Below are 11369 nucleotides of genomic sequence, written 5' to 3'. Positions count from 1 at the left end.
TCATCTCTTCCTATGTGAATGCTGGCAACTGAGCTCTGGTCATATACAAGAGCAGTCAATACTGTGAACCTCTAAGCCACCTCGCCAGCCCCTTGTTTATTGGGAATCTTGCCTTCTACCTAAGCGGTAGATTCTCTTGTTTCTGCTTCTGGTCCAGGAGCCCATGAGTTTCCATATGCCTTTCCTGCCTCATCTCCTATCTTACTAGAGGAGAGCTGAGATTATAGATGCGTGCTACCTCATTCAGTTGCTTGTGAGTGCTCCAGGGACTGACCTTTGTTGGTTGTCGGGCTTGTGCAGTAGTTCCTTCAACCACTGAGCTATCTCCAAGGCCCCTGAGAGACCCATCTCAAAAGAGAAAAGATGACAGCTGAGGTTGTCCTCTGGCCTTCTCATGCACCCAAGTGTGCATGTATGTGTGCAACACATCCACCTCAGCTACTTCCCACGTGGAAAATTACATTTAGATACTTCCAGTGTTTTAGGTAACAGAGAGTCATGACTGTAGAAGCCTGTGGTGTCCCCCTGATCCCCACCCCGCGACAGCTAGTAGTTTATTCAGACTGCAGTCTCATTATACATGGTTCAAGAACATTCAAATAAGAACTCAAATCGGAAGTTAAAGATTGGTCTTCAAACCTCATAGCCAACAATGCCGTGTTTGCCTATGATCTCTCAGATATAAAACCACATCCCCACCTCAGTGGCTACCAAACTGTCCAGCACAGCTTCCTTAATCATAAGGTGTTTGAAGCTACCAGTTTTAGCACTTTGAATTTTTTTTTTTTCACGTTCTGAATAGCTATAGGGATTTCAGATAGGCTTGGGGAGAACTAGCTCAACCTTGGCATAGCCAAAATGTGGCCAATCGAAGCTTCCGGTAAGTCACGGCAGCGGTCACCAGAATCATGGCCTTCTCCGTGAAGTTGAGGATGAACGTGGTCCAAGGAGGAAGGTACTTCTCCCTGAACCACTGGCTGAATGTGCCTGAGGTGTTTTTGCCTGCATTTATTATCGCTCACTTGTAGCCTGTGGGTTCTTCTTCCACCGAAGGTGACCCACCTCAGAGGAGAATAAAAACTCCGCATGCCTCATTCTCTGCATGCCTTTTGTCCCCGATTTTGGTTACTTGGCAGTCCCTGCAGAAGGAAAAAAGTTTCTTCTTTAAGTTGAAGAATGTGAGTGTTCTCACCTCAGACATACTGCCGTCTACAATTTGATTGCCAAAGTTTTCCAGCTCATGACAGGTACAGAAAATGCCAATTTAAAATTTTCACGCGCTCGGCAGCAGCAGAGCAGGTCATGAATATGCATATTCAGGCAGAACAGCTGCCACTGGCTGCTTCAGGGAGGCAGGTCCCAGGCTGCCTGGTGGCAGGTGGGAGAAGCTGACCATTCTGTGTCTGCCCCATACCCCTGGCCAGTTTACTTTCTCGGTTCCTAGATGTTGAGTCCTCAGTTGTCCCCAGGGACCTACGACTTTCAGAGATGCTGGCTTTTCATGTAGTGACACATGTTTCCTCCCTGTGGTCCCATCAAAATGTTTCTATCCCAGATGTCGCTCAAGAACAGTGCTTGCCTGGTATGCGTGGGGCCTCGGGTTCCATCCCCAGCACTTTATGATCCCAATGTTTGGGATGTAGAGACAAGAGAAGTAAAGTTCAAAGTCATTGTCAGGTACTCTGTGAGTTTGGGGCTAGCCTGGAATACATAGTTTGGGGCTAGCCTGGAATATATAGTTTGGGGATACATAGACCCCATCTCAGAAGAAACACAGTTTCCCCACTGGAAGGCCCCTGATCTTGCCCTACTTTAGTGTGCTGATGTGTTTTGTTCCCTGGCAGCTTTACTCAAGTCCCCAGAAAAGGACGTGATGGGGATTTTCTTTTCTGCCCTGTCATAAACGGCCACCTTTCAAACAGCCTGTGGAGGGACAGTGTTGCCTGAAATGGAGGTTTGGGACTGATGAGGACAAAAGAAAGGCTCTGCAGCAGAGCAGGTCAGTGAGGGCCTCGGATGCCATCCTCCTGTGATGGTCAGTGCCCAGGGCTGGTCCACTGTGGATGCTGTCATTGAGAAGAGAGCAGAGCAATCAAAACCAGTGGCAGTTCCCTTGCAGTGGGACGTGGGATGCTAACAGTACAGGCGGGAGAGCTAAAGGTCGGTGGGGGCGGGGCGGCTTTCTGATAAAGAAACGGGAAGAAAGCTGGTTGTGTTGGCACAGGCCTGTGCTCCCAGCATTTGGGAGGTAGATGTATCAGGAGTATTAGAAGTTTAAGATCATGTTTGACTACAAAGCAAGGTCAAGCCAGCAGGAATTATACAAGATCCTGTTTTTTGTTTTGTTTTGTTTTTTGTTTTTTGTTTTTTTTAAATCTTTTTTGTTTGTTTAAAAAATTTTAAAAAACTCAGAGAGCAAAGTTGAGAAGGAATGGAAAAAAAAAACCAGAAAATTGCTGGAGAACAGGGATGTGTGTAGCAAAAAACCATCTGGACAGAACATTGGCCATTGTGCTATTAACTCACCATAGCTGTGGTTAACTAACTGCACAAGCTTGCTCAAGATTGGGCCTCTCAATGCTTCATCTCCGAAAGGGAGAGGGCCCATAAGAAACCAGCCTTCCCTGTGGGACACTGAGAGGTCACGGTGGCCGGGAAAGAGCTGTCACTTATTCAGGGCTGAAGCCACTTGTAAGTTACCCTTGGTCTAGTAAATAACCTCCGCTGTGTTCATGTGAGCGTCTTAGCTCAGCCCTAAAAAGCATGAAAGTAGGAAGGAGATTTGGGAGGGAGGATTTTAGCAGGAGAAGGAAGGGGATGTGGGCGAGGATAACGGGGTGGCCATGACTAAAATTCATTATATGTACGAAACTGTCCAAGAGCAAAAATTAAGAAATAGAATCGGAGAGGTGGCCCAGCATTTTAAGGTATCAGCTGTTCTTGCAGAAGAGGAGCCAGGTTCAGTTCCCAGCACCCATAAGGCCTATTGTAACTCCAATTCCAGAGGATCTACCCACCCTCTTGCGGCCTCTGTGGCACGGCACACTGATGGTGCACAAACATACATGCAGGCAAAAAACATCCATATGCCCAAAATAAGAAATGTAATAACAATCAAAATTGAAAGTGGGACAGGAGGGAGTAGGCCAAGGTTATGGTTTTAGAAATATAAAAAAAGGGCCAGCAAGAGAGTAAGACATTACGGGGTTTTGTTGTTCTGTTGCTCATCTTTGAGAATGTCGGAGAGTGGGAGCAAAGGATAAGTCTGGCTCACACTGCTACTGGCTCTCCCCAAGTTCGCACTGACTGGGGGCTCACCACACATTCGTGGTTCATTTCTTTCCCACTTCAGCTCAAAACATATTATCCCACACAGATCCACGAGGAAACTACAGTTAAAAAAAAAAAAAAAAAAAAAAAAAAAAAAAAAAAACTTTCTAGACGGTCACCAAGTTAGCACAGTGAATGAGCTAAGAGCCTTGTTCTTAATGGCCACACCTGACTGCTGTGCTCCAGGAAACTTAGCGGACACTGTGCACCCCATACAGAACCTGTTCTGTCCTGTTGCTACTGAGTACAGAGCTGGGAGTGTGGAGGACGCCTGCTGACATACCCAGGCTCTTCTGTGTCTCAAAAAAGAATCCCAGGTAGACACCTTGGGATACCAAGCTAGAAACAGACACGGGCATGGTGTATTAAGAAGACGAAAGCATTCCTGAGGATTGTAGTGAGCTAACAGGCCCCAAATCACTGGGCTAGGGCCGTTCATGACCCTTCACGTAGTTCATCTACATGAAATCTGCTCCTCCGCTCCACATTTGTACATTACAAGCTTTTTGTTTTCCTTTTGTCCCAAGCATGTAGCCCAGGCAGTGAAGGGTTTGCAGGCTTTTAGCCAGATGGCTTCTTGAGTTGTGAATTTCGTTGTCCACCTCTCTAGTCTCCATCTCCCGAGACACCACTTTCTTCATGAAACATGAGAAGAACCCCAAAACAGTAGAGGTGCCAGCGGCAATCTGTGCTGTTGGGCTGTGATCCCACCAGCCACCAGCATCTCCTGCTGGCCATATTCCCTTAGGCGAGGTCCTCACAAGTGTCCCCTGGCTAATCTGAGAGAGCAGGCTGCCGGCTCTAATATGGTACAGCCTCATCAGTGTAAGAGGGTGGAAATGCCCCTGAGAGGAGCATCCAGGGTGATCGTCTACCTGTCAGGCATGCAGAACCTCCCTACAGAAGACCTCTAGTCATCCAAGAGCCCCAGAGGCTGCTGATGGATGGCTCTTCAGAGAGCCAAGGCAATGACGAAGGGCACATAGAACCAGATAGCTGAGTAGAGAAATTTATCCTGACAATGGACTACTTTTAAGTCACCCCGTGCCCTTGGCCACGTGGCTGGAATTTGTCCATCACAGGCAGCATTGCACATCGGGAGCAGTCAGTAGAGGCATGAGGAAAGAAGCTTAGCAATCAGAGCTTTCAAAATCCATTTAGTTCATGCTCCAAAGTCCTGGGCTGGAACTGACAGCAACTTCCTCCCTGGTTTCTGTAACGGTCAAATAATAATAGTGCTGAGCCATTAAGCCTTTTTGAGGCTAAGACTCCTGATTCAGGTAGACTGTTAAGAGAAGCCCGCAAAAAGACTTGACTTCATTGTCAACCTTTTCTCTCCAGTACTGTGAATAGTTAGCAGCACAATAACTACCCGTGGTACCTGGAGTCTTAGTATAGTGATCTGAAGCAGAGAGCTATTTAAGAGGAGGGTCCTTCAGAGGTAAAGCGAAGAAAAATAATCCCTGTTCCCGTTCTCTGTTCTGATAGCTGGGAATAAGGATAATGAACTCGGCTGGGTGGGTGCAGGCCAATTAGTCCAAAGTCCGTAACCGTCCCCAGTCTTAGCAGGGCTTTACTGCAGGTGGAGAGTGGGCAGCCCATTCTAGTGACTTTGCATGTGAAACTAATTGCCCTAGAAATGTCGGGAATTTGATCTTCCATCAAATCTGCCAGCCCTTTAGATCCCTTGACAGTCTTTGACTATTTGCGTCTCAAGGTTAAAGCAGGCTGTTGCTTTCTGGATGCTAATCAGCTGTGAAAACTTTTGATCTTCTCTGGAAAACACACACACAGACACAGACAAACACACAGGGTCACAGACACACAGACAGACAGACAGACAGACAGACACACACACACACACTCAGAAACGCCCTTTGCAATGGGGCCTCTTCAGAGAGTTGAAAAGGGAAGGTGGCTTTCCTGGAAGTGCACTGGTTTCCTTTAGCAGTTGCTTTCATTCCCTCATAAGGCTGGGTGAGAGCCTGAAATATCCAGTAATATTTGAGTTTCCTCTACCAAATGCAGTGAGGATTTTGTCACAGCCCTCCCTATACAGGAGGCAGGGGTGTTTCCTCATGATAAAATGCCCATTTCAACGAGGGCAATGGGGCAGTTTAGCACTGCATGGGCAAGCCTCCTCCCCCCCACCTCCGTGTTCCACCCCCACACTGCAAAAGCAAATAAGAAGTACAAAAGAATGCCCCTCAAATTCTCCCTCCCCACCAAAAGCTCTAGTTTTTTTAATAGCTTAGAGATTCACAATAAACTTCCGCAAACAAGTTTTCAAAGGAGATGGGGGTGGAGTGGTCAAGAGACCTATAGGTATTTAAGGGGATGCTATCCTACTGTGGTATTTTAATGACACTGCGTTTTTTTGCTAGTAGGGATTGGGGCAAGTGAGTTACACACCTAGCTGGATACTGGATACTGGATACTTTGTAGTGGGTGAAACTGTCTTTCTAGGAGACAGTGTCTTGCTATGTAGCCCAGGCTCTCCTCAAACCTTTCTGCTCCCCCACTGCTGTTCTTTCTCCCAACTTCAGCTTTTACCACCGTTTCCGGCTCCCCTCTCCTCCTCCTCCTCCTCCTCCTCCTCCTCCTCCTCCTCCTCCTCCTCCTCCTCCTCCTCCTCCTCCTCCTCCTCCTCCTCCTCCTCCTCCTCCTCCTCCTCTTCTTTTTTTCTTGAAGCGGGATCTAATGTAGCACAGGCTGGCCTCAGCTTGCTCTGTAGTCAAAGATGACTCGCAGTTGCTGACCTTCCTTCCTCTACCTCCCAAATCTGAGGGGAATTTTGGGTTCCTTTCAAGTTCTCAGTCTCACTCATACAAAGATTTCAAAACAGACTCAGAAGGGAGTCCGAGGACAATTAGAGATCTGGAGAAAAGTGGCTGGCAAGTCAAGTGTAAATGTCAAGCAGCTGCTGAGGGGAAGGAGACAGAGGGGGGAGGGGAAGGAGAGCGGAGAAAGTCACGCCTTTTTGTTAGGGTCTGAGACGGCTGGCAGGTTCAGTGATGGAGGGAGAGCTGTGTAAAACTGCAGGATAGATGGAGCAGGGCCTTCAGAGAAGGGGTCACAAAGCACCTAGCTCCAGGATAAGCAAGCTCATTCAGGCTTTTGGTCAGCATCTGACAGAGATGAAAGAAGAAACATGGCTTGGAGCAGGGCTGCGGATCCAAGTTTAGAGACACGTGGTTAGAGACAGAAATATAGTTTATTAAGGAAGGGAAACCCCTGCCCAGAGCAGAAGTGGGCTCGTGAGTGGAAAGAACAAGCCACAGCAGGACGAGGTGCAGAGCCTATTACACGACATTTCTATGCTTTTCTCCAGCACGCTTTCTTCATGGGAGGAAGTCCAGGTTTGGAAGAGCTTCAAGTCTTCCAGCATAGTGGTCCATCGTTTCTCCTGCAACCCCCGGGGTGGGGAAAGGCTTCCTTCACTCTGTAAACATCTTCTTTGGATGTTCATTTTAGTGATTCAGACTCCAGGCTCTTCTCTCCAGCCACACAAGTGATGAAAGTACAGGCATGTGTTACCACACCCACCTTCAATATAATGAGTTTCTTTTATGATCTAATTGGGGTATTGTGTGTTTGCACTGCTGAGGTTAGAACCCAGGACCTCACACAAGTAAACCAAGTACCTTAGCACTGAACTATGTCCTTGCCCCGCTGGGGTTATACATCAGTACTAACCTCTCACTTAAATCAGGCTCCCTTGATGGTGGCATTATTAATATTTGGGGCCAGATTACTCTGGGCTGACTCTGCCTTGTGTGTCCCTGGCTTTTATTTACTAGATACCAGTTAGTATTTTCAATAGTGAAATACCTGCCCAGATACTGTCACATGTCCCTTAGGGGTAAGGTTGCCAATTTAGCAAATAAAGATAGAGGATGCCTAGTTAAAATTGAATTTAACCAGGGAAACATCAAATGATCTTTTTTAAGTATAAATTCAGCTGGATGGACTCTACAGACTCAGACAGTCTACTGGGATGAATTGTGCGCAAACCCACTCCCCCCACCATGTTTCTTAATGGTTCTTATAGATAAAAATTTGCATGCACCAGTGATCTCGTATTATTTTTTTTCTTTTCTTTTTTCTTTTTTTTTTCGAGACAGGGTTTCTCTGTATAGATAGCCCTGGCTGTCCTGGAACTCACTCTGTAGACCAGGCTGGCCTCAAACTCAGAAATCCTCAGAAATCTGCCTGCCTCTGCCTCCCAAGTGCTGGGATTAAAGGCGTGTGCCACCACTACCCAGCTTTTTTTTTTTTTTTTTTTTTTTTTTTTTTTTGTGATCTCGTATTATTAACCACTTCATGCTTGTGATTTTGCCCCACTCTTGGCTATTCAAGTCCTCATGTACTTTCCAATTCAAGTACATCCCTCCGTCAGTCCTCATGGTCCTTACCAATGAGCATTACTGGCCTTAGGCACAAGAGGAAGTAGAACTACTTAAAGTATAAGAAGATAAAGTGAGACTTAATCACAAACCCAAACCAGGCAAGGCAACTCAGGATGACGTCTATGCAAGCTCTGTCCTTCCACAAATGATGAAGGACGGAGCCAACTAGGCATCGGAGACACTCCGTGTCCCTCCAAGATCGCCCCAAAAAGTCAGGCCCAGAACTTACCATGAGGCCCTCATCTTGCCAGTTGATTAGCAGATATTTCTGGGCAGTGGCTATGGTAGCCAGGGGCTGGCACAGTAATAAGGAAAAAACTCCGTCCTGATTGTCAGGAGCACATTGTACCTCCATAAAGAGATGCTTGCTGATAGCAGGTGGCATATACCCAGGGGCTGTCCAGGAACAAACAAGAACCGAGTGACCACAGGCAGAGTGGGAGGCTGAAAGGCTTTGTAATAGGATAGGTGGTTGGAAGGAAGGGTAGAGTTTAGGCTGGTTGCAGCCGGTGAAGATTAATAATTGGCTGTTCAAAGCAGAGTGCTGGCGTGATGGCCCTTTCCATCCACAGTCCTTCCATATTCGTTTTCTGTCTGTTTAGAGAAGTGGAGCGTGCTTAGGGGAAAGTTCAAGAAGGAAGCTTGCGGCTGGGCCAGTGGCAATGTGCACCTTTAATCCTAGCACTTAGGAGGCAGAGGCAGGTCCATCTCTGAGTTCAAAGCCAGCCGGAGCTACAGAGCATGGTCCAGGATAGCCAGGGTTACACAGAGAAGCCCTGTCTTAGAAAACCAGAAACAAACAAATAATAACAACAAAAGGAATATTCCCAACAACCTATCACATTCCACTCTGCAGACAGGTTAACTGGACTGAAACAGGGGCTTAGGCTGCCTCTGCCAAAAAGTGCTGACTCTTGATTTGGTCCCGTAGGTGTCTAATGGGTAACTAAAGTCTGGGCCATTCTGTCTTTATTCTGCATCTGTGTCCTTGGCTGACTTGAACTTTGGGTTAGAGTCCTTCTTGACACTTCACTAGGGTGTATTTGATCTAAAAGTGGCAATGCCTCTACCCCTCAAGTCCACCCGAAGGCTGACTCAGTAAATTATCAACCTTCAGTGTTTAAGCCTTCTTCCAGATTACCTGGATGGTACCTAGAAGTTGCCAGTCTTAAATTACCTTAATCTGAGGGCCTAACTGACTCCATCTTGCCGGTCTGACTTCTTGCCGGTCTGACTTGTCCCTTCTCTGAGTCATTCTTCTCTGTAGTTATCTTGGATTCCAGGAAAAACAGGTCTCATCAGTACACGTCTTGTGACGGGGAGGAAACTGTCCCCAGGCAGTAGCTGCGGGCTGATTGCCTGTTGAGACACTGCAGAGCCATCCTGAGATAAGGGTGAACCAGCCCACAGTTTGAAAGACGGCTTGACTGCATGTGCTTTCCTGACCTCTGTACAGAAGCCCGACTTCTTATCAGCGCTCAGAAGACGGCAGCAGGGAACTCTCTGTTCCTCCCAAGTATGACTGCACTGAACACATTCTTTGCTTGCTTCACTGGGGCGGGTCAGCTGAGTGGTGGTAACTAACTGAGCCTGATCTACTGTTGAACCCACAGAATCAGGCCTCTGGCCTAGGATCTAATAGTGAGACGAACACCTTAAAGATGACATGTCAGGGCCTAGTGTGTTGTTGCATGCTCCAAGTCTCAGCACTGTGGAGGCTGATGCAGGAGAAGCCTGAGTTCTAGGCTAGCCTGGGATACATAGACTGATCTATCTCAATTTTTAAAAATTTTTTTAACTTATTTTATTTTTTATAGGAAATCTTTTTTACAAAATATTATTTATTTTTATTTCTATGAGTACACTGTAGCTGTCTTCAGACACATACCAGAAGAGTGTGTATTGGATCCCATGACAGATGGTTGTGAGCCACCATGTGGTTGCTGGGAATTGAACTCAGGACCTCTAGAAGAGCAGTCAGTGATCTTCACTGCTGAGCCATTCTCCGGTCCCTATTTCAATATGTTTTCTTAAGTCTGTGTGCTGGTGCTGGGCCTGCTACATGTGCTGACCTTTATCCCCCAGAGCCTCTGCAAACTTTTTTTTTAAATTTCCTATGTTACTTTCCCTTAGACAGTTTCTTGCATTCATTATTTTGTTTGGGTGTGCTTTATGGATTATTGTTGTTCCTATTACTTACTCAACAGTGCCCTCCTTTTATATTTGCCTTTTAAAAAATTATTTTTTGAGACAAGGTGTCACATATCCCCCAGGCTGGCTTCCAACTCATTATACAGTCAAGGATGACTTGAATCTTCCTTCCTTCTGTCCTTCCTTCCTTCCTTCCTTCCTTCCTTCCTTCCTTCCTTCCTTCCTTCCTTCCTTCTTTCCTTCCTTCCTTCCTCCCTCCCTTCCTTCCTTCCTTCCCTATTCTTCCTTCCTTTTTCTTTTCTTTTCTTTTCTCTTTTCTTTTCTTTTCTTTTCTTTTCTTTTCTTTTCTTTTCTTTTCTTTTCTTTTGATCCTCCTGCATCCTGAGTGCTGGGATTGCAGGCATAAGGCACATATAAGCAACTCTTATGTTCACAGATAGACATTATCTCTAAGGCCTTATATTGTAATAATATACATTATTTTTTTATTACAAAACGGGATGATATCATAAAAAGCAATGAAAACCACACAAACATTATAAACCAAGTTAAAGGGAAAGCTGTAGCCATGTGAAAAACACTTGTTAATTAATGTTTACCTAGAAGTTGCCCAGGAGATGAACTTGTAAAGTCAAAGAGAATAGAAGGTTTCATATAAACGGAACAATGCAGCCCCGGGTGGCTTCTTTTCCTCATTGTAGTTAGTTCCAGACTCATTCGTGTAGTGTGCAAGGGCAGTGGTTTCTTCTCATTACTGAGCGGTTGTCCATTAGATGGGTTTCCAGTTTGTCTGTCTGTTGATGGCAAATGGGATTACTTCCAGTGATGAGATAGTCTAAGGAGAGCTACTGTGAACACTGGATACTAGCTGGGCAGTGGTGGCGGACACCTTTAACCCCAGCACTTGGGAGGCAGAGGCAGGCAGATTTCTTAGTTTGAGGCCAGCCTGGTCTACAGAGTGAGTGCCAGGACAGCCAGGGCTATACAGAGAAACCCTATCTCGAAAAACAAAAGAACCAAAACCAAAACAAAAAACAACAACAAAAAAAGAGGGATGATTAAATTGTATGACAGATGTGTCTTTGACATTTTACAAAGTTTGCCAGCCATTTTTTGAAGAGGCGCTACCATTTGCATGTCCTCAGACACGATACTCATGTTTCAGGTGCTAAACATGCTCATCTGCACTTGGCATTGCCACCCTGGCTGTTCTGAGGGTCTGGTGAGGATGGCCTGGTTACTCTTCTTTTGTGACTCTGGAGAATATTTTTGTGTGCTTATTTGCTGTCATCTTTTATTAAATGAAATGTCTTCATTTTTAAAAACTATTATATTTTGTGTATGGTATATGAGTGCGTGTGAGCACAAGTGTGACTTTTTATTTAATTGTTTTACCTATGTATCTATTAATCTATTTTCTCTCTCTCTCTCTCTCTCTCTCTCTCTCTCTCTCTCTCTCTCTCTCTCTCTCTCTCTCCC

The 11369-nt window shown here is 45.9% G+C and overlaps 1 pseudogene; it reads right to left on the bottom strand.

Moving 5' to 3' along the window:
* Positions 1-633: 633 nt before the first annotated feature.
* The window catches only part of LOC110331196, a 69437-nt pseudogene continuing 58701 nt past the window's right edge, over positions 634-11369 (bottom strand).

This window comes from Mus pahari, chromosome 14 (genome assembly GCF_900095145.1).
Source record: "Mus pahari chromosome 14, PAHARI_EIJ_v1.1, whole genome shotgun sequence".
Lineage (NCBI taxonomy): Eukaryota > Metazoa > Chordata > Mammalia > Rodentia > Muridae > Mus > Mus pahari.
This window is presented reverse-complemented; position numbering and strand designations above follow the sequence as displayed.